Source organism: Sphaeramia orbicularis, chromosome 4 (assembly GCF_902148855.1).
Source record: "Sphaeramia orbicularis chromosome 4, fSphaOr1.1, whole genome shotgun sequence".
NCBI classification, from domain to species: Eukaryota; Metazoa; Chordata; class Actinopteri; order Kurtiformes; family Apogonidae; genus Sphaeramia; species Sphaeramia orbicularis.
In genome coordinates, this window is record NC_043960.1 from 53,403,751 (window position 1) to 53,426,087 (window position 22,337).

Consider the following 22,337-nt stretch of genomic DNA (forward strand, 5'->3'; position numbering starts at 1 on the left):
CTAATGCCGTTATTGTTTTCCAGTAACAGGTAATATAAAGAATTACTATTTGAAATGTTACAACACCGTTACCGTTACCGGCAGTGAAATGTGGTGCGTTACTATGCACTGATATCTAACAGCTGTTATCCGTCCTAGCTCGCTCAGCCAGGCACGAGAGATATGATGTTTGCGGATGAGTCAAGTCTTTGAAACAGCTCTTTTCAGTGAACGATAAGAACCGAATCGTTGTGAGCCGTTCGTTAACGAGTCGTTCTTATATTCAGATTACCCACACTGCCTTCATGCTTCACCTGCGTATCCATGAGTCTGAGTTGTCCACACTGCCTTCACCTAAACGACTAATGGCACGTCCGAGTTTGAGTTGTCCGCAGCACACCCCATTCACTTGAACGCAGCTACGTGCACAGCTAATTTAGGGGAGGAGTTATCAGTGAGTCCGACTGACTGCACTGAAGACATTTACAGCTGGATCAGAGAGCAGCGACTGAAAACAGTGCAGATGTGGGATTAACTGGAGGAGCATCTTCTTCCTGTAAATGCAGATATGCACTTATGTGGTGGAAAAGCCGGGCCCTGGTGGACCCCAGCCGGGCCCTGGTGGACCCCAGCCGGGCCCTGGTGGACCCCAGCCGGGCCCTGGTGGACCCCGTCCTCACCAAAGTCATGGTATTCAGTACCTGTCTGCTGTTCTACTCTATGCAACTGGCCATGAAACATGCTCAAAAATCAGTTTCCTTTTACATATTTGAAGGTTTTTCAAAAAAGTAACATAATAATTACTTTCCCTGGTAACTAATTACATTTATGAAGGAGTAATTCCATTACTAATTCAATTACTTTTTTGGGAACGTAACTAGTAACTATAACTAATTACTTTTTACAGGTAATTTGCCCAACACTGATCACCACAGTACTGTGGCAACAAGAAGATAATGACCAAAAAAAAAAACAAAAAGAAGAGGCAAATGAGCTCATGTAACAGTATCCCTGATTGGCTCTAGTACAAATGCTAATATTTGATTGGTCTGTAGCAATAGACAAACCCATATTTTGTTCCACAGTACTGTGGCAGTAGACATTGCCATAGTTTTAATGCTAAATATTTGTGGGTGCATATTTCACATTTTCGTGTTGTTTATGTGTTTCATGTGTAAAGACCTTTAGCTAAACATGGAGCTCAACTCTAGTGTATTAAGGATTAAATACTGTAGCAGAGGCTGTGAAAACAGTAACGAGATTCATAGTTATTATTTGTTACTACTGCGTTCATACTCAGTGGATTCATAAAGATCCAGTGGTTGACTGCCTCATGGGTGTTGTAACTGATGCCGCCAGAACTTAGTTGGTACCTTAAATGTTAGCTGCTCATTAATAAATACTAATGTATTTTACGCTTTACAGTAAGGTTCCATGCAGCTTAATGTAGTAACTCATTAGTAAATGGTGTAATATGTTGACTGATAACACAATAAGCCAAGCAACTAGTACGAGAGACTGTTAAGTTTTACACCCTAATTAATCATTTATTTACTTTCGGTAAAGTGGTACCTTTCTGTGTATTATTTTTAATGTAGGACTATTCTTTGTTTTTATTGTGGTATTTATATTGTCTGGTCTTTCTATAGAGGACAACACATGAATGCATTTTAGTTTCTAACAGCAGTACCAGTGGTTTTACTGAGCATCAACAGAATAATTACCAAAGAGAGGATCTCACAGTAACAGGATACACTGCAAAAAATCCAAATCTTACCAAGTGTATTTTTCTCATTTCTAGTCCAAATAAGACATAATCAGCTAAACAGTAACTTTTCAGTGAGATATAAGAGCTGATTTTTAGACAATAGATCTGGAAAATCTGATTTCAAGAAATCTTACCAAGATAATTTTTATTTGTTGCATTGGTCAATTTCTTTTTTTTTTTGCTTAATTCAATAATTTCTTTCGTTTTTTTTTTTTTTTTTTGTTAGTTTGTTTGGTTTTTTTTTGGCTAAATTCAAGATTTTTTTTTTTTTTTTTTTGCTTACTTCAAAATTTTTATTTTGCTTAATTTAAGAAAAAATCTGCCAATGGATCAAGTGAAAATGATCTTGGTAAGATTTTTCTGCTTAATTCAAGATTTTTTTTTTTTTTTTTTTTTTGTGCTTAATTCTTAAGATGTTTTTTTTGTTTTTTTTTTGCTTAATTATTATTATTATTTTTTTGCTTAATAAAGTGTCATGAGATAACTATAAAGTGTCATGAGATAACTTTTGTTATGATCTGGCACTATATAAATAAAATTTGATTGATTGAGTGATTTGATTGGTTTTCCCCTGTAAGTCGCTTTGGAAAAAAGCATCTGCCAAATGCATAAATGTAAATGTAAATTCAAGATTTTTTTTTTTTTTTTTGCTTAATTCAAGATTTTTTTTTGCTTAATTCAAGCAAAAAATCTGCCAATGGATCAAGTGAAAATTACACTGGTCAAAATTTTCTGCTTAATTCAAGATTTTTTTTTTTGCTTAATTCAAGATTTTTTTTTTTTTTTTAATCTGAGCAAAAAAAAACAAAAAATCTGTCAATGGAACAAGTGAAAATTATCTTGGTAAGATTTCTTGAAATAAGATTTTCCAGATCTATTGCCTAAAACTCAGTTCTTATATCTCACTGAAAAGTTATTCTTTAGGTGATTGTGTTTTATTTTAGTGTGATGAGATATTTTGACTAGAAATGAGGAAAAATACATTTGGTAAGAGTTGGATTTTTTGCAGTGTACAGCTCCTTGAAAATCTAGCTCAAAAAGCATTTATGTAATGATAGCTTTGCGGTTTGCTCAAATGATGTCTTATTATGTACTACACAAGCCAATTCCAACATTTGGATTTTGTGCTGGAAAAAATACTGTTTTTAGCTCCATGACAAATGTTAATTTGAAAAGTACTGTGGCCTTTTGGTGTAGATTTCTGACCGAACACTGGCTTTGTCCTTTTTCTTCCTCCTGCAAAGATGGACATGGAGAATATGTTGCAGCTCACAGTGAACAGGTCCAAGGCTAACCCTGCAGCACTGGCTCTCACTCAGCGCTCTTGTTATAATTACATTGCTGACAGAGAAGTGGAAAGATGCCGGATGAACGATGGCAGTGGAGCCGAGGCCGAGTGGTGGAGGAACAACCAGAAGGTGGAGCACAGGGGAAGACTTCGCCTCATTCAGACGCTCTTCAGAACCCTATGTTTAATTCCCTCCCTCTGCAACCACTATTCAGTCAATTATTTGTGTGTTGTGATGTGTTTGACTAGTACATTTGTCTTTGAGGCAGCAGTTATCTAAACTTCCTTGTACTCAGAGCCAGCAGTCTGCAGACCCATAATTTAAACACATCCAGACCAATCACAGTAGCACAACAGTCGCCCTACTCACACAAGTGCATGTAAACACAAGCTCCCACAAATTGTTAAACAAACAGAGTGCAGACTTTTTTCTGAATGCCTCAAAGGAAACTGCTGCCACTCCCATGAAAAACGGCAAAACTCTATTGATTAGTGGTCAGCGTTCGAAATAAGAGCGAATTCAAATGAGATGTTGGACATAAACAAAATAAACAGATGGATTTTTTCTGTATGTAAGCGACAGCTACGTTGTGTCACACACACACACACGCACGCACACGCACACACACACCACACACACACACGCACACACACACGCACACACACACACACACGCACACACACACATGCACACACACACGCACACACACACACACACACACACACACACACACACGCACACACACACCACACACACACACACACACACACACACACGCACACAACCATCCACCCACTCACTCAGTCACTCACTCACCCATCATCCACTCACTCACTCACTCACTCACCCATCCATCCACTCATTCATTCACTCACTCACTCACTCACTCACTCACCCATCCATCATCCACTCACTCACTCACTCACTCACTCACTCACCCATCCATCCATCCATCATCCACTCATTCATTCACTCACTCACTCACTCACCCATCCATCCATCCATCATCCACTCACTCACTCACTCACTCATTCATCCATCCTCTGAACACCTTTGTCTTCAGAGGGTTAAAGGATTGCTGGATCCCAACTTTTTTTTTCTTTGTCTTTTTTTTTTTTTTTTTTTTTTACTGACTCCTCTACTGTCAGATCACTGCACAGCAGGAAAGTAGAAGTACAACATGCGGTGTACAAATATTTCATGGCAAGAACATAATTTGCATACTGTTAAGTAGATTTAGTCAAAGTCCACTTTATTGTCAGTTTGTCCAAATGTTCAGCACATACAGCAGACAGAAGTTGCAGAACTCACAGACCCATGGTGCAACAATAAACATAGTGAAAAAGTATTCAAAAAATATATATATAATATAAGTATAAACAATGGGTTGAAGAGAGAATAAATAAAACAAAAAACATGGTAACAGTGAAGTGACAGACATTTATATTATAGTATTGCATTTGATCATATCACATTTTTTTTGTAAAATAAAAACATATTTAAACAGTGACAATAAGTGTTGAATAAATGTAATGGAAATGTTGAAATACAAAAAAAGTATAAAGTGAGAATAGTTTGGTCAAGTACACTGAACTTGTACTCCTGTCGTGTTCTTCAGTTAACATAATGAGTTATATCTCCCATTGGTATGAGGAAAATGAATGAGCATATGGCCTTTTCATGTCAGCTGTCAACCCATAAAAAGGGTTCTGTGACCCATTTTTGGTCTCGATACTAAGTACACTGTAAAAAAAAATCTGTAATTTAACAGAATTTTCACTGTTTATTTTACAGATTTTTCCTGTGTTTTTAAGATACAGGAAAATATCAGTGAAATGACAAAAACAGACTGTGATTTTACACGTCAAATGTATAATAACATGAAAAAACTGTAACTGTGAATAACCAAAAAATTTCAATTTTTGAAAAGAATTTTTTTCTTTTTTACAGAAAAATACAGTTAACATACAATTGCAAATGTATTGTAATTTCACAAATATTTCTTTTCTATTTATGAGATTAAAGTGTTAATTTAAAGTTTAATACTGTAAATAAATAAATAAATAAATAAATAAATAAATAAATGAAATAAAATGACTGACAATTAACCGTAAAATAAGTATTTGTTCTGTAAGTTTAACAAGACTTGTTTGTTAATTGAAAAAGATCTTGTGTAATTACGGGAGATTTCACAACAAAAATGTTGAATAAATGTATTTTTGTGAATGTATAACATGTTTAAGCACTGATAAACTGTCCAAATACAGTTTTTATCAGTGGACTGGACAACTTAGTCTCACTGAAAACTGTTTATATATATATGTTTAAAGGTAATTTGATTGTTTTAACCCTCTGGTATCCCGTCCAAGTGAGGCCCTTACAAAACACCAAGTGTGCCTTTTTGGCACACTTGTGGAATAATGTCAAAAAATTTTCGTACAGTTTGTTTTTAATTCTTTTACACTTTTTTCTATTTCATCAACTTGAGCTGTAAATAAAAATACCAAATACTCAATAATTGTCAAATTTTTTAACCCTTTAAATGCTGTGTTTGTAATGTAAACAAACATGGATGCAAAAAATACAAAAAATTATTTTTTTTCAATATACTACATAAAAAGTGGATCACATATTATTTGATTTTTGCAGCCTGGCATATGTCAATGATTAACTCCAACACTGGTTAATTTGCATGATTATTTTTGGTGCTAGGTCAAATGTTCATAAATACTAGCATCTGTCACCAAGTGTGTGAAAAATGCACACCTATAAATCAAACTATTTAATATTATATATTAATTTATTTTTCTGCTCTAATTTGATTTTATTTTTCTAAATCGAGGTCAGCCCTAATCATACATATCAAATGGAAGAAATAGTGCGTTTTAGGCACACTTGGGAGACAGATGCTAGTCTGGTAATTTTCTTTTGTTCACAATTTGCAAATTTTAGTTGGTGACCAGAATTTTAAAGATCACGCAAAAATGAACAACTTTTGAATTCTAACCTTATTTAAATTGTGAAAAATAATATGAAGTTTTTTAACACAAAGTGCTAAGTGTGCCTAAAAGGCGCACCTGGATACCGGAGGGTTAATACATGAAAATATTCTTTATTAAACATTAAAAAGTCAAAAAAATATGCAAAATCTCGTGCAAAGTTAGGGCAAAAAACTGTATTTTAATTATGGAAAATTACCGTATTTTTATGATGGTTATTTTCTGTTATTTTACAATATTTTTTCAGCACCCCTGCTGCCGGAATTTTATGTTGTTTTTTTTTTTTTTTTACAGTGTACCTTTGTATTGGTTGCATCTCTCCCATTCCTCTCTATCTCTCTCACCTCCTTTCAACCAAACTCAGTTCAAGTTATCGTGTCAGGATGAAGTGGCGGCAGCGACAGTTGGACGGCTCCTCTCCCAGTGTGCACTGAACAGCCTGCAGAGATGCATCATTCCATCATGTGACCGAAGTGGCACGACCTAGGTAATCATACATATCATATTAGATAAGACTGTAATGATAATGATGAATAGCATGTCATTATGTAATGTCCTTGTGTAATGTCTGTAAAGAAGTCATTGCATTTGTTATGGAGATTTGAATATGAATATGGAAATGTAATCTGATTAAGTACACAATATGTCATTTGTGCCCCCACAGGTCTCTCAATCAAAAGTGTTTTTTTTTTTTCTTCAAAACTTCATTCACAAGTACACAGCTTCACATCAGTTAAAGCATCAGATGACATTGTGAGGAGTTGTTTTTACCACCATTTGTAATGAGCGTCTTTGTGATGTGACTCAGACAGAACAGGTCATTCATTATATTTTTAGTCACAGCCCTTCATTCAAGTGGAAGAGCTGCGAGAAACAACTGCTTTAATTTTGGTCTTTATCCTCAGTCTGTGTATGATTGGTTCTTTTCATATTCAACTGAGAATCCACAATCTACACTTTCGATTGTACGCACAAATTAAAATAAGCAAATGGACCAAATGTGGGGTTTCGTGTTGACATTTTTGATATCTGATTTGTAGGGATGGGAATCGATAAGAATTTAACCATTCTGATTCCATTATCGATTTTGCTTATCGATCTGATTCCTTATCGATTCTCACTGGGTGAGGGAATAAAAGAGTACAAACAAGTGTGTTTGCATTAACTGTCTTTTATATTTCCATCTCTGCACAGAAAATAGAACATATACAGTTTGTACAAATAATAACAGATGATGCTGGGCCTGGTTTGGGGGGGGGGGGGGGGGGGGGGGGGCATACAGTGAAATTAAAACTAAAGACGCTTTACTAATTCCTCTATTGCCGCATTATCGGTTCGACTCGGCCCGTCTCCTGTTGTTGTACACCTCATTTCCTTTCCCCTACCTTCGGAAACTTGTATTTGAGGGGGTACGACGTTTGTTGCCCGCATCGGAACCGGAACTGGGCCTGGATGACAGCCTGGTGTTCACTCTGCCGCTAGATTCACAAGCACCACTAAGTAGTGAATCAAATGAATCACATGCTGTGGACAAATGTTTGAGCAGACTGGAGGGATTCCACCCTTTTGAAGAAATGGAAGCTTTGCCAGTGTTCCAGTGGACCTGGAGTCGTCTGTTTGGACCTGGTGTCGTCTTTTTAGACCATTTCTGCCTCAACGCCATGCTGGCTGCGTTCTGACCAAAACAACGCAGAGTACGCGTGACGTCATCACGCATGCGCAATGAAGGTGGAATTGATAAGCAGAATCGTTAAGCAGGCAGGCAAACGATTCCAAGGAATCGAGCTCCTGGGATCCGGTTCTCAAAAAGAACCGGTTCTCGATTCCCGTTCCTACTGATTTGGTTTGACCCAGAAGTTCCTGACTTGTTGGTGTTTTGTTGTGGACAGTCGTGGGTTTGCTAGTATTCTGTCTAATGCATTCTGCGATAATGGAGAATCTGGTGTTATTCAGAGGCAGCAAACGTGTTACTCTGAAGGAGGACGACATGACAACTGAAAAAATGGTCAGAATCTTCCAGGTATTGTTGTTTTGTCTAATACAGTGGGTCCATGGTAGATGATCTAAGTAGAAGACACTTCAACTAGGCTAACACACCGAGAAGTCAGTAACCTCCAGGTCAAACCAAATCTGATATCAAAAATGTCAACATGAAACCCCATATTTGGTCCATTTGATTATTTCCAATTTTTAATTTGTGCGTACAGTCGAAAGAAGGAAAAACAACTCTTTTTTTTTTTTTTTTTAAATTTTTGATTTGTACACGAATAATGAAAAACGCATCATTTTTTCATTTTCAAATTGTGGATTCTCAATTGAATATGAAAACAATGAATGATACATGGATTATCCTCCTTTCCTTATAAAAATCTTTTCATGGATCTTTAACCCTTTCATGCATACTGCTCACTACAGTGGACAGCTATTCTAGAGCTGTATTCTTATATATTCATGGGTTTTGTTGTTCTTTTCAGGGTATTTTTTGTTGTTATTTTTTTTACACATATCTTTATTACCTCCGCCAAGGAGGTTATGTTTTTGCCAGGGTTTGTTTGTTTGTTTGTCTGTTTATTTGTTTGTTTGTCTGTCCGTCCTTTAGTGTGCAACATAACTCAAAAAGTTATGGACAGATTTGGATGAAATTTTCAGGGTTTGTTGGAAATGGGATAAGGAAGAAATGATTAAATTTTGGTGGTGATCGGGGGTGGGGGGGTCCACGGGGGGGCCACTGATCAGCCTTGGCGGAGGTCTAGTTAAAGTTTTAAGACACTACATATCTTTTCTGACATGAATTGATAACATTATGTAGATCTCTCCTGAGCATAAACCCCCAGAATCACAAGCCCTCCCCATAGTTTTCACAGTTTATCAGTAAATACATGTTTCTTTGCTTCAAAAATTAAACGCATGGTGTCCAGCTGAGTGGACATTTTTGCAACTTCATGAAAAATAGGTTCATAGGATTTTTTTTTTTCGTTATTATTTTTTTTAATGTATTTTTTAAATTTTCAAATTATTTTTTATTTATTTATTTATTTATTTATTTATTTATTTTTCAGAAGAAAATTTTCAATCACATTGTTTTTGTCATGCCTAAAGAGGAATAAAAACACTCAGGAAAAATTTTTGATTAAGGTTCTCATAATTTGTGCATGAAAGGGTTAAAGTCTATGTCTTTGTCTGCATGTGCTGTATATGAGTGTATTTTACACATGTTTTAATAGTGTTTCAATTTGCTATTTATATGTAAAGCTATGTAAATGTATATTTGGAGTTTTATATATATGTCAGGGTAGAGACTGCGATCTGGTAGGATCGGCGATTCTACCAGTAGACACTCCGATCGTAGTCTCTACCAGTAGAAACTCCGATCAGAGTCTCTACCAGTAGAAACTCCGATCCGAACCCTAACCCTAACCCTAACCCTTCTACTGGCAGGATCGGAGTTTCTACCAGTAGAAACTGGTATATATATATATATATATATATATATATATATATATATATATATATATATATATATATATATATATATATATATATATATATATATATATATATATATGTATATATATATATGCGTGTGTGTGTGTGTATTTTTTTGTAGTATTGATCATTTCTTTCTTGTTACTTTTTATGATACTTGGATCAACTGTAACACAACAACATCCCCTGGGATTAATGAAGTAATTTTATTCTGATTCTGTTTCATTATAACCGTAGTGATCGGAGGGTCACTTGAATAATGCAATGATATCAAGGGCTTCTTGATGTTTCTATATTTTACTTTATATTAAATTATAAATGATACATCATATCATTGTTAATATATTTTTTTGATATATAAAACAAAGTTACTTACTTAATGTTTTATAAAAGACATTCAATTGATAGCCACATCAACATGATTCAAGCCTTGTAATTATTTAGTAATGTAATACAGATATGTTACCGGAGTTTTAAAGAATGGTCATAGCAAGTGATGCGCTTTTTATGTGATCCATTTTATCTAACAAGAACATTTTATTTTATATTGTAAAGCACTTTAACCTTGCTATATAAATACATTTAACATAAGGAAAATAATACACTTTTAGAGAACAACTGACAATCACTCATTGATCACAAATTAATTATGAATGTCACATATCGTTAGCCTCATAGCATAATTGCGTAAGTCGTATTTTTTGCATAATTATAAAGTCTGCATAAAATGAAGCAGCAGTGTTAGGACAGTAAAGTTATGCAGATATCACAATTTGGCCAAATATATGACTTAGGCAATTATGCTATGAGGCGAATGATATTTCAGAAGAAATATGGCACTATGTTGAAAAATTAAACCTATTTTATCCTCTAACACCACTGTTTCAATACACCTTTGTGCCTATAGTAAAGGGGATTAATACTGCCAAAAATGATATGAAGATACGAGGAAAGACAAAAACAAAAAGTTGATTCACGTTCATCATTCAGTGTTGATGATTTTCACAATAAACGTCATATCATTATTGTTTTCAGTCTAAAGGCTGATTTTTGAGTCAAAGTTGAATAGAATCAAACAGTTATTCCTGATTTTAAACTCTTCTTTGTGGTCATAAATGACAAACATTTACAACACCTTACAACACATCTAAACATTTAATACATTTAGCAGCAGATCAATCAAAACTCTTATAATCAGAGCTCCAAAATAAGGACGGTGGGCTGGTTAATTTAAAAATTCATTCTTTCAAGGGCTGATGAATATAACTGTTAAATAATAAAACATAAATAAAACCATTTGTAAATAGTAAATAGTTTTTGTGACCCACTTGCCTGACTCAAATGTAACACTGGTTGTTTCCTCAACATTAACCCTTTCATGCATACTGGTCACTCCAGTGGACAGCTATTCTACAGCTGTTCTCTTGTATATTCATGGATTTTGTTGTTCTTTTCGTTGTTTTTTTGTTTGTTTTTTTACACATATCTTTATTAAAGTTTTAAGACACTACATATCTTTTATGACATGAATTGGTAACATTATGTAGATCTCTCCTAAGCATAAACCCCCAGAATCACAAGCCCTCCCCATAGTTTTCACACCATTTATCAGTAAATACATGTTTCTGTGCATCAAAAATTTAACGTGTGGTGTCCAGCTGAGTGGACATTTTTGCAACTTCATGAAAAATAGGTTCATAAGATTTTTTTTTTCATTATTATTATTATTTTTTTTAATGTGTTTTTTAAATTTTTAAAAATTATTTTAATTTTTTTTTCTTTTTTTATTTTTCAGAAGAAAATGTTCAATCGCATTGTTTTTTTCACGGCTAAAGAGGAATAAAAACACTCAGGAAAAAAATGTGTTTAAGGTTATAATAATTCATGCATGAAAGGGTTAAAATGTGCAGGAAAATATTTAACAAAAAAACAGACCGCTGAAACATTTTGTTTCATGATAGTATAGTATTATTATTGAAGCAGTCACAACATTTATTTAGCACATTTAATTCTGTCTTTGTCTTACATTCCAATAACTGATTTATTGCCACAACAAACAAATCATTAGCCTCATATCCTAACTCCACAAAATGGATAAAAGTATGTGGACACGTTGAATCCAGGTGTTTCTTTTCTCTGGTCTGGGATACAAAACAATAATGACTAATGTCAGAATATAGTTTTATAGTGGGATAATGATTGTTAATATCGATGTTTTTATGTCAAATCCATCTTACAGCTGTAGACATGATGTGTCCCAATATTTATGTCCATATACTTTAGAAACATCAATATTTCCTTAAAGTTTAATGGGAGATTTTTCTTCCTCAGTGAGATGTGAAGAAAGTAGATGGTAAGTTGTGGTAGAAAATTATTATTTATAGTCAGAGTATGAAAAATATTTTAGAAATTTAGAGGGAGAACATTTAAAATCATAGCCATGGATTTAAAAAAAAAAAAAAATCAATGTTGAGAGAAATTAAATAAAAACTCTGAGGTATTTTGGAAACAAAGAAAGCCATTTAAACCAAACTAACCAATGCAATGATATTCATCCCAATATAAAACTACATTCTGACATTAGTCATTATTGTTTTGCATCCCAGACCCCTGTCAGTATAGTGTCCACATACTTTTGTCCATTTGTGGATGAGTTAGGCACTTATGCTATGAGGCTAACGCTAACCCTAACACTAACATTACACAGTCTAAATCTGGTAGGCTGATAAATGAATACACAGTTTTGCTATGACTTGATGCACTGTAACCAGAGGATCTGAACATTGTTACCCTCATCATTCATTTACTTCACTTTATATTGTACTTTAACTGTTTTAGGAATTATTCCCAGATTTCTTGTCACAAACTGTGAGTTGTGATGTGACTTTCTGTTTCCTATCAGCAGTGACACCTCCCTGCAACAACACAGTCCGTCTGTAGGAATGTATTCAGCCTGTCTGTCTGTTGTCAGAGGGTGCAGAAGTGTCCAGCTGACCTTACACTGCTGGTCAAATGTGTAACTATCTGTGTTATTGTCTCAGACGTGCATTTTATTTCAAATAAATGCACTAAAAACAATCCAACAATGAGTGCAAAAGGAAGAGTCTTGTAAGGTTTTTTTATTACCCCAAAATTGCAAAGCAAACAGCTACAGATGCGTGAATGTGGTGAAGTCCATGTAGACCATTCACATGTATTTAGGAAATGTTCCATTATTATTGTGTTTTGGAAGATGACTGGTAATTGACTGTATCATGTACTGGGATTTTCAATTCCACTGAGTCCTGATATTCTATATCTTTGTAATTTTCAGGACACTACCATTCTGAAAAAGGATGAATATTTGGTTAAATTACTGTTAATAGCTGCAAAAAAAAAAAAAAAAAAAAAAAAAAAACTCTAACAAGGAACTGGGGGAAGGAAACCATTCCATCAAACGACCAGTGGATAAACATGATGGAAGAAATATTTCAAATGAGACTGGAAGAACCACAGCTGGATAAGAAAATATAAAAAATAGACAATATTTACACAAATTTAATAGACTGACTGTCACTTGTAATATTTTTTTCCCTATTTTTTTGTATTGTTATAATTGTTAATCATAAAACTATAATAAACATTTAAGTGGAAAAAAAAAGAATTTTTAAAAATTAACTTAAATTAAATTTTATTGTTTATTTTATTTTGTTAATTTTTTTCCATGTATACTGTATGTGTGTGTATGTGTATATGTATGTATACATGTACTGTATGTCTGTATGTGCGTGTGTATATATATATATATATATATATGTGTGTGTGTGTGCATGTGTATGTATGTGTGTATATATGCATATATACATAGTTGTTTTTTTTTTTTTCTTTCGTCCCTCACACCTCCCTCCTTCAGGTCATTAAAGTGATTGTATGAAGGTGTGTAACTCACTAGTGACAAAGCCCGGATGAAGACCAGAGGTCGCAACGTGTTGGCTGCATTTTAAAAGACTGCCATGAAGTAATAAAGGCATTTTATTTTTACACATATCCTACAGTGTGCCTTGGAATATTTTTTGAATCTAGCATGCTTATGCTCATGCTTATTTTTTTTTTATACTAAATATTTCAAATGAGACTAGAAGACTGGATAAAAAACATAAACAAGAAAAGCACTCAGAGAGCACCCACCCCCGATCACCACCAAAATTTAATCATTTCTTCCTTGTGCCAGCATCAACATTTCCTGAAAATTTCATGAAAATCCATCCATAACTTTTTGAGTTATCTTGCTAACAAACAAACAAACACTCACACACACACGCACCCAAAGCAAAGCGATCACAACACCTCCTGGTGGAGGTAAAAATGAAAAAAGGTAAACGACACGCACATCCAAAATAGGAGGTGTGCAGGAACCCAAAAAATTTAACCATGAAAAAATAAAGGAAGGTCCGCACAACCTGTGAGCACAACCCTTCATCAGTCTGATGAAGGGCCTCGCTGTGAAACGTCGCTGAATAAATGGTTTGGGAGCTCACAGGTTGTGCGGACCTTCCTTTATTTTTTCACGGAGATAAAAATGGACAGTATTTATACAAATTTAATAGACTGTCACGTGTCTTCTTTTTTTTCCCTCTTTTTTTGTGTTGTTATAATTGTCAATCATGAAACTATAATAAACATTTAAGTAACAACCACAACAAAAAAGAATGAGTGCAAAGGAGTTGAGTGGATTTGCTTCCTGCCTGTACCTCAGCCCCCCACGCCCCCCCCCAGGCGGTCCAGTCATGTATCTGGCTGCCAAATGGGTTCCTATCAGCTGCAGTGAAGTGGCAGAGGACCCACTTAAACATCGGCTGAGCCCACAAACAGATCTCCTGTGAGAAGAATGTCTGGCTGTCTTCCCATGTCATGCCGTGGTGCTGATGGGCTGATAAAGCTTTAACCAACTGGATTCTTCCCTTCCTGTGTCACTGTTGATTGGCCCAAAGAAAAGCCAGTGCTCCAGGAGACACCAGCACCCCCCTACCCCCCACTCCTCCCCCTACAACATGGAAGCAGCAGGACCTTCAGGATAATTGTGACAAGCTGCTGACCCCCATGCCCTGGTCAAATTTCTCCTGGAGAAGAGGGGTGGTGGGGGGTGGGGGGAGTCACTTCCTGGCCAAAAACAAACTCTCAGTGAGGAATCAAACCCATTATCAGACTGTTTGTTCCCTTGAGTCTTCTTCACTTATCAGCTTCTTCAGTCAGATAAACATCACACAGAAACTGCGATGGCTCCAGCTGATAGGCAGGACAGGCCTTTTGCACCTCTGTTTGTTTCTCTGTGTGAAAGGCAGCTGCCATTTGGTGATTGACTGGTAATTGTCTTCAGAGGATAAACTCCGAACACCTCGAGAATAACTCCGATGGCTTGTAGCACACATAAGGCCCTTTTCTGCCAAAAGCCCAGGAACTTTATTACCAGGAACTTATTACCTCCGCCAAGGAGGTTATGTTTTTACCAGGGTTTGTTTGTTTGTTTGTTTGTTTGTTAGATAGTTAGCAACATAACTGAAAAAGTTATGATGGATTTTGATGAAATTTTCAGGAAATGTCCAAAATGGGACGAGTAGCAAATGATTAGATTTTGGGAATGATCTGAATCACTGTCTGGATCCAGGAATTTTTAAAAGGATTCTTTATCATTGGGAGATAGGGATATTTTCAACATATGTATGTGTAACTCCACAATGCATGGTCAGAGGGCTTGGTAAAAAAAAAACAAAAACAAAATAAGTTCCCAGCAGGTTCTACAAGATATTGAAGGTTGATCTGGATCCTCACAAAATTCTGGATACCATGATCCAGAACAGGAAAAAATAGTGGAGTTTTGGAATTTTCATCATAACAAGGGAACAAATTATGGTATTGACATGCAACAAACACCAAAATATAGCCATGGCAGTGTGACATCTGAAGTGTGCCAACGGATTTGTTTTCAACAACTATGGAGGTAGATCCAGGAGAAAACCACTATTTCCAAAAAAGTGATTTTCATTAATAAATTCTGAACTAATCATGATATCGAAGTGAATCCAGTTGCTAAAGGTATGTTTTTTTATGTTTTTATCGCGGTTTGTCTGTTTGTTAGCAAGATAACTCAAAAAGTTAAGTATGGATTTTGATGAAATTTTCAGGAAATGTTGATACTGGTACAATGAACAAATGATTAAATTTGGGTGGTGATCGTGGGGGTGGGTGGGTGGGGGGTCTGTGCTCTCCGAGTGCTTTTCTAGTTTGGGTAAAAGAATTCCTGGTAATTGCGTTTCCATCGCACCCCAAAAGTTCAGAGTAATTTATTCAAGTCGGGTTGATGATGTATGGGGGAGCAGTAGAAGGAAGTACAGTCCAGTTCATGTACATTCACAAACTCAGCTTTAGCGCAATAAAATGCCACTGTACTTTAAGTGGACAGTTTGGGTTTAACATTTTACTGGTTGTTGAATCACTGAGTCCATCTGGAAAACATTTGAAATGAAGTTAACCATCATTACATATCCTAAAATTCTATTAAAAATGTTAGAACATGTATTTTAATGAGTAGGATGTTTTACAAACTGCTGAAAATATCAACTTTTTCAAATTGAATTCCTGACTTTGAGGGAAAAGACTAGCTAAAAAGAATAAAAATTACGATTATAATTGGCTAGGTTTTTGATGGTTAGGTTGATATTCCTGACTTGTCACATAATGAAACATGGTCAGAATGTCAAATTTCAGAACAGTACACTTTTTTTTTTCAACTTTATTGAAGATATATAGGTTTACAAAACAGAAATTTTGATCAAACATCAAGATGTCTAAAGAAAAAAGCATCTAAACAAATAAATTAACATAATACAAAGACTCAGAAACACAAAGAAGAAAAGACAAATAATAATAATAATAAAAACTTAAAATATACAGAATGAAGAAAAATAAATAAATAAATACATCATACAGTAAATTCAGTCCATTTTAAGAATTCCTTATAAATTGCCAGAGTGTCTTTGCTTTTTTTTTTTTTTTTTTTTGTTTAAGATAAATTCCATTAATTTAATATATTTTTCAAATTCAATAAGAAAGACTTAAAAATTTGGGTGTGTTTTGGCATATTTACTTTTGTGTATGTGAAATTTTCCAAATAAAAATAATCAGTTCTAAATTCTAAATTACGAATGTCATATTCAAAAGTACATTTTGAGATGTTATAGCAATATTTTCATTACTTTTAGATATGATATAGTTTTCAATTTTAGAGCAGAAGTTGGATGAGTGCACACAATGAATGAAAAAGTGTAAAGTGGTTTCAGTGGTTTCAGGATATGAAGGACAAAAGTTAAATATCTCTTCAATGTCAGAAGGGGGGGGGGGGGGTGGCTGAATAAGAAAGATGAACAGAAAAATACAAAAATAAACGCAGAAATGAAACGAGTAACAGTCCCTGACCCACAAACCTTTGTGTTCCATCATACATTTTTATTGTATTTCATAGTGTTTTATTGTATTTCTATGTATTTCTGCTTTTTTCTGTACAGTGACCTTGAGTGTCAAGAAAGGCAACTATAAATAATGTATTATTATGATTATGATGATGATTATTGTCGTCATCATCATCTTTATTCTTATTATTATTCTTGTTATTTATTTATTATCCGTCAGGATAATGTGTGTGTGTGTGTGTGTGTGTGTGTGTGTGTGTGGGGGGGGGGGTGTTAATGCTAGGGCTGAATAAGAAAGACAAACAGACAAATACAAAAATAAACACAGAAATGAAACGAGTCACAGACCCTGACCCACAAACGTAGGTGTTCCATCATAATCAGTACAACCAACTCATACTAAGGTTTTTCTGTGTTGACAGTGGATGATGCTACAATAGGTCATGTTTATTGTATTATATTGCATTTCTATGTATTTTATTGTATTTCTATGTATTACTGCTTTATCTGTACAGTGACCTTGAGTGTCAAGACAGACACCTATAAGTAATATATTATTATGATGATCATCATTATTATTATTATTATTATTATTATTATTGTCTTTATTACTATTATTATTGTTATTATTACTACTATTATTACTACTACATTATTTATTATTATTTTACTACATTTATATGCACATCAACATTACATTTCCCCCCTAACTATGATAGTAATTAGAATTATATATTATAGTTGTTTACATATAGCTCTACATACCCCTTTAAAAATACAGAAACAGGTTTTTTCTTTTTCAAAATGTAATCTAAAACATGTAAATCAGATACATTTTCTGCATGCACATTTCTGGAAAAAGAGCCAGTTCAGAGTATCCAAGTGGAATGCAATGCAAATCCAGAATATTATTAATTTCAGAGTTAGAAGTTAGAATACGGCCACCTTATTCAAGTCCAGATTCATTAGTCTCTTTTCCATTGGAGATCTGCGCAAAACTTTTCCGATATTTACTAGATGTCGAAAAAACAGAAGTGCGTAATGTCTGTTTTTCCATTAAATCACAAATGCGGTAATTTGTTTATTTATTATTGCAAGATGACACAAGACGTCATTCTGTAAACATGGCGACGAACTTCAATATGGTGTTGATTTACAGATATATTCATTATTATGATATATTACCTCTCTATCCCGTACTACAGTACAAAATGATTGGGTTTCCTGGTGTGTCCACACATGCCGCACCAGGTTTCTTTTAAAACTCTTCTTCTTCGCTTGTTGTAACATCCATCAACATCCGTTTTTTTTTTTATTCATGTGACTCTAGTTGCAGAAAAAGGTCTTTCCATTACAGTTTTGCGTGATATACCATTTGTGCTATGCCCAAAAAAAACACCTCTTGCAAGCACAAAAACTTTTAATCGAACATTTTGGCGAAATCATTTTTTTTCCATTAGATATATTTTCATGCAGAAGTTATATTCGGACAATTTGACGGTCAATGGAAAAGTGACTACTGATTCATTATTGCAACTCAGATATTTAACCCTTTCATGCATAGTGGTCACTACAGTGGACAGCGGTTCAAAGGTGTTTTCTCATGGATTTTGTTGTTTTAGTTCCACATCAGCCAACACATTGGACACTTATGCATCATCCCATACACTGTAATTCATACCATTACTGTCAATTTGCTGTTCTAGATAAACCTGATCTGCAGTAACATGTTTGAGTGTAAAAAAAAAAAGGTAATTTTTATTAGATTGTAGAGTTTTGGTTTTTTTTTTGCATATTATCTCCATGCAGGTATGTTAAAATGTGAGAAAACATCAGATTAGCAGCATTACACATGTTTTTATTTCCTAGTTTTGATGCAGTATATCAGTAAATACATGTTTCTTTTCTTCTGAAATTAAACGCATGGTGTCCAGCGGAGCGGACATTTTTGAAACTCCATGAAAATTAGGTTTATAAAATTTTTTCCATTTTTTTCATGCCTAAAGAGGAATAGAAACACTCAGGAAAAACAAACAAACAAACAAAAAAAACCACCTCTTGATTAAGGTTCTCATATTTCATGCATTAATGATCCAAATATACTGATTCATGTCAGTATTTCTGTTTATTCATTAGGTATTTGTTAGTTTGATGTTCAGATGTTCAATTCAACTGTCGTATCATTTCTACTAAAATCAAAAATAGTACGTTTCCATCCACATATAGAATATCCATTCATTCATTCATTCATTCATTCATTCATTCATTCAAGCTTTATTAAGAACACAGGAACTAGGTCCATAGGATAGGATAAGATAAGATAAGATAAGATAAGATACGATATTCCTTTATTGATCCCACAGTGGGGAAATTCACAGTGTTGTCAGCAGCAAACATACACATAAACATACACATACACGGAAAACAGTCTTTTAAATTTGAATAAAAAAGTGTTTAAAAAGTGTTCAAAAGGAGAGTGCAAATACGGTTTGATATGAATGTAGTGCAAATGGTTATAAATATAAAAAAATATATATATATATAAATACAGATTTGAAAATATACAGATTTGGACAGGTGCGGTTTTAGATATATAAATATGGTGCCTATAGACAGTGATGCATATATGACAGAGCAGCCACTACCGCGGCGCCATCTTAAAAACAAACAAACAAACAAATAAACAAACAAACAAACATACACAATAAAAAAGAAAAGAAATAGCATAAATCCATATGTTGCTTACACATAAAGGCTTGATCAAGGTTATGCAGGGTGGGGAAGCAAAATTTACAATATTTTGAGGCAGGGATTGAAAGACAGTGTATGACCAATTAGTTTATTGAAAGTCATGAGAATTTATTTGCCACAAGAAAATGTACATAATAGAAAATGTTTTTATTCTATGTGTCCTCCTTCTTTCTCAATAACTGCCTTCACACGCTTCCTGAAACTTGCGCAAGTGTTCCTCAAATATTCGGGTGACAACTTCTCCCATTCTTCTTTAATAGTATCTTCCAGACTTTCTCGTAATAGTTTTGCTCATAGTCATTCTCTTCTTTCCATTCTAAACAGTCTTTATGGACACTCCAACTATTTTGAAATCTCCTTTGGTGTGACGAGTGCATTCAGCAAATCACACACTCTTTGACGTTTGCTTTCCTGATTACTCATATGGGCAAAAGTTTCTGAAAAGGTATGGATAATAGTGTTAGGTATGATTATGACATCAATATATGTTTGGTTTCAAAACAACTGACGTAGTGCCTGCTGAGAAAAAACAACTAAATGTTCATTGTAAATTTTGCTTCCCCATCCTGTAATAGTTTTGGATTTTTCATTATACTTTAGTTTTGTTTAGTTTTGACTTTTTTTTCTCTAATTCAGTTAGTTTTAATTAGTTTTTAGAGCAGGTTTGCTAGTTTTTATTAGTTTTCTTTTTTTTTTTTTTCTAAATGCTTAGTTTTAGTAAGGTAAAGTATTTGTTCGATTACAGGGCAATGCGAACACTGTATTGCGCGCTTATATTACCATATATCAGCTACTGTGTGGAAGTCTGGGTCTAATACATATAAGAGTAACACAAAGCCGTTGTATCTCCTACAGAAGAGAGCTATCAGAATTATCCATAAAGCAGATTATCAGGAACACACTAATATATTATTTATTAATTCTGGATTATTGAAATGACAGGAGCTAGTTAAGTTACAGACATTACTTGTTATGTTCAAGGCCAAAAGTAAAACACTAGCAGCTAAATTACAAGAACTGTTTGTCTTCACTTCAGAGAATGAAGAGCATGGAAGGAAAGGTCATTGTAAGCAGCAGTGCGCACGGACAACTTTGAAGCAGATGCGTGTATCAGTGGTTGGTGTTAAACTCTGGAATTCTCTTTCTAATGAGCTGAAGGACTGTACAAACATATTCCAAATGAAAAAAATGTATAAAGAAAGAACTATGAGATTATATGAATAGTTATGAGTTTTACATTTGGCTTCATATTTGTTTTTGTACTTTGTGACATATTTATTTACTTATTTTGGACTGGTAAAATGTTTTTGCATCATTTCATCAGGTTTATATTTACTTATGTTTTGTAGTTTCTGGACATGTAGTTTTGCACTTGGTTTTGTATTCATTTTGTACTATCTTTGGATGTATTTAGTTGGTTTGTCTGACTGTATACAGCAGGGGTGTCAAACTCATTTTGGTTCAGGGGCCATATTTAGCCCAAGTTGATCTCAACTGGGCCAGACCAGTAAAATAATGACTTAATAACCTATAAATAATGACAAATCCAAGTTTTTCTTTTTGTTTTTGTGCAAAAAAAAAAAAAAAAACCCCACAAAAAAACAAATTATGAAAATATTTACATTTGACAAAAAAGATGTGAATAACCAGAAAAAACAGAAATTTCTTTTGAAAAATTAGTACAATTTAACAATATTATGTCTCGACTTATTATTTATACATGTACATTTGCACACAGTGTTACATAAACATTTGGTAACAGGCAGAATATTGTTAAAATTTTGGAGTTTGGAACTAAAATTTTAACAATTTCTACAATATTCCAGCTGTTATTAACACAACTACAGATCACAGTGGATCCATAAATGCACAAAACATCTAGTAACAGACAGCATATAGTTAAAGTTGCACATTTCGGGTTGTTCATCTTTGTTTTTATTTCTGTATTTATTTGCATTTTTTGTAAATGTAAATATTTTCACAGTGTAATCTTATTTTTTCACTTCAATTTTTTCCACATAATTTTTCGAAAAGAAAACTTGTCGTTGTCATTATTTATGGGTTATTGTGTCGTTATTTTTACTGTAGATCACATTGGTCTGTATGTGGAACCTGAACCAAAAGGATTTGGACAACCTGGACTGTTCAGGTTCATTTTTGCATTTTCATCCTGCAGGGCCGGAATGGAACCTTTGGCGGGCCAGATTTGGCCCCCGGGCCACATGTTTGACACCTGTGGTATACAGTATGATTTTATAGCTAGTTGTGTATGGCTAACCATTAAGGCTATTATTATTTAGAAGGGGGCAGGAAATATAAGATTTTCTTCATCCTGCTCCTTTTCGAGCATGGGTGTGTACATGTTTGTTTACTTGATGATTACCTCCGCCAAGGAGGTTATGTTTTTGCCAGGGTTTGTTTGTTTGTTTGTCTGTTTGTTTGTTTGTTTGTTTCTCTGTCCGTTAGTGTGCAACATAACTCAAAAAGTTATGGACAGATTTGGATGAAATTTTCAGGGTTTGTTGGAAATGGGATAAGGAAGAAATGATTAAATTTTGGTGGTGATCGTGGGTGGGGGGGCCCACGGGGGGGGCCACTGATCAGCCTTGGCGGAGGTCTG

At 34.4% G+C, this 22,337-nt stretch overlaps 1 long non-coding RNA gene across 1 annotated transcript; it reads right to left on the reverse strand.

Annotated features, from left to right (window-relative positions):
* Positions 1 to 827: 827 nt before the first annotated feature.
* On the reverse strand, positions 828 to 20,784 carry LOC115418279 (uncharacterized). The gene is made up of 3 exons (XR_003935280.1): positions 20,551 to 20,784; positions 1,581 to 1,584; positions 828 to 839 (listed from the first exon to the last, which is right to left on the reverse strand). It is a non-coding gene; the product is annotated as an uncharacterized LOC115418279 (long non-coding RNA).
* Positions 20,785 to 22,337: the final 1,553 nt, after the last annotated feature.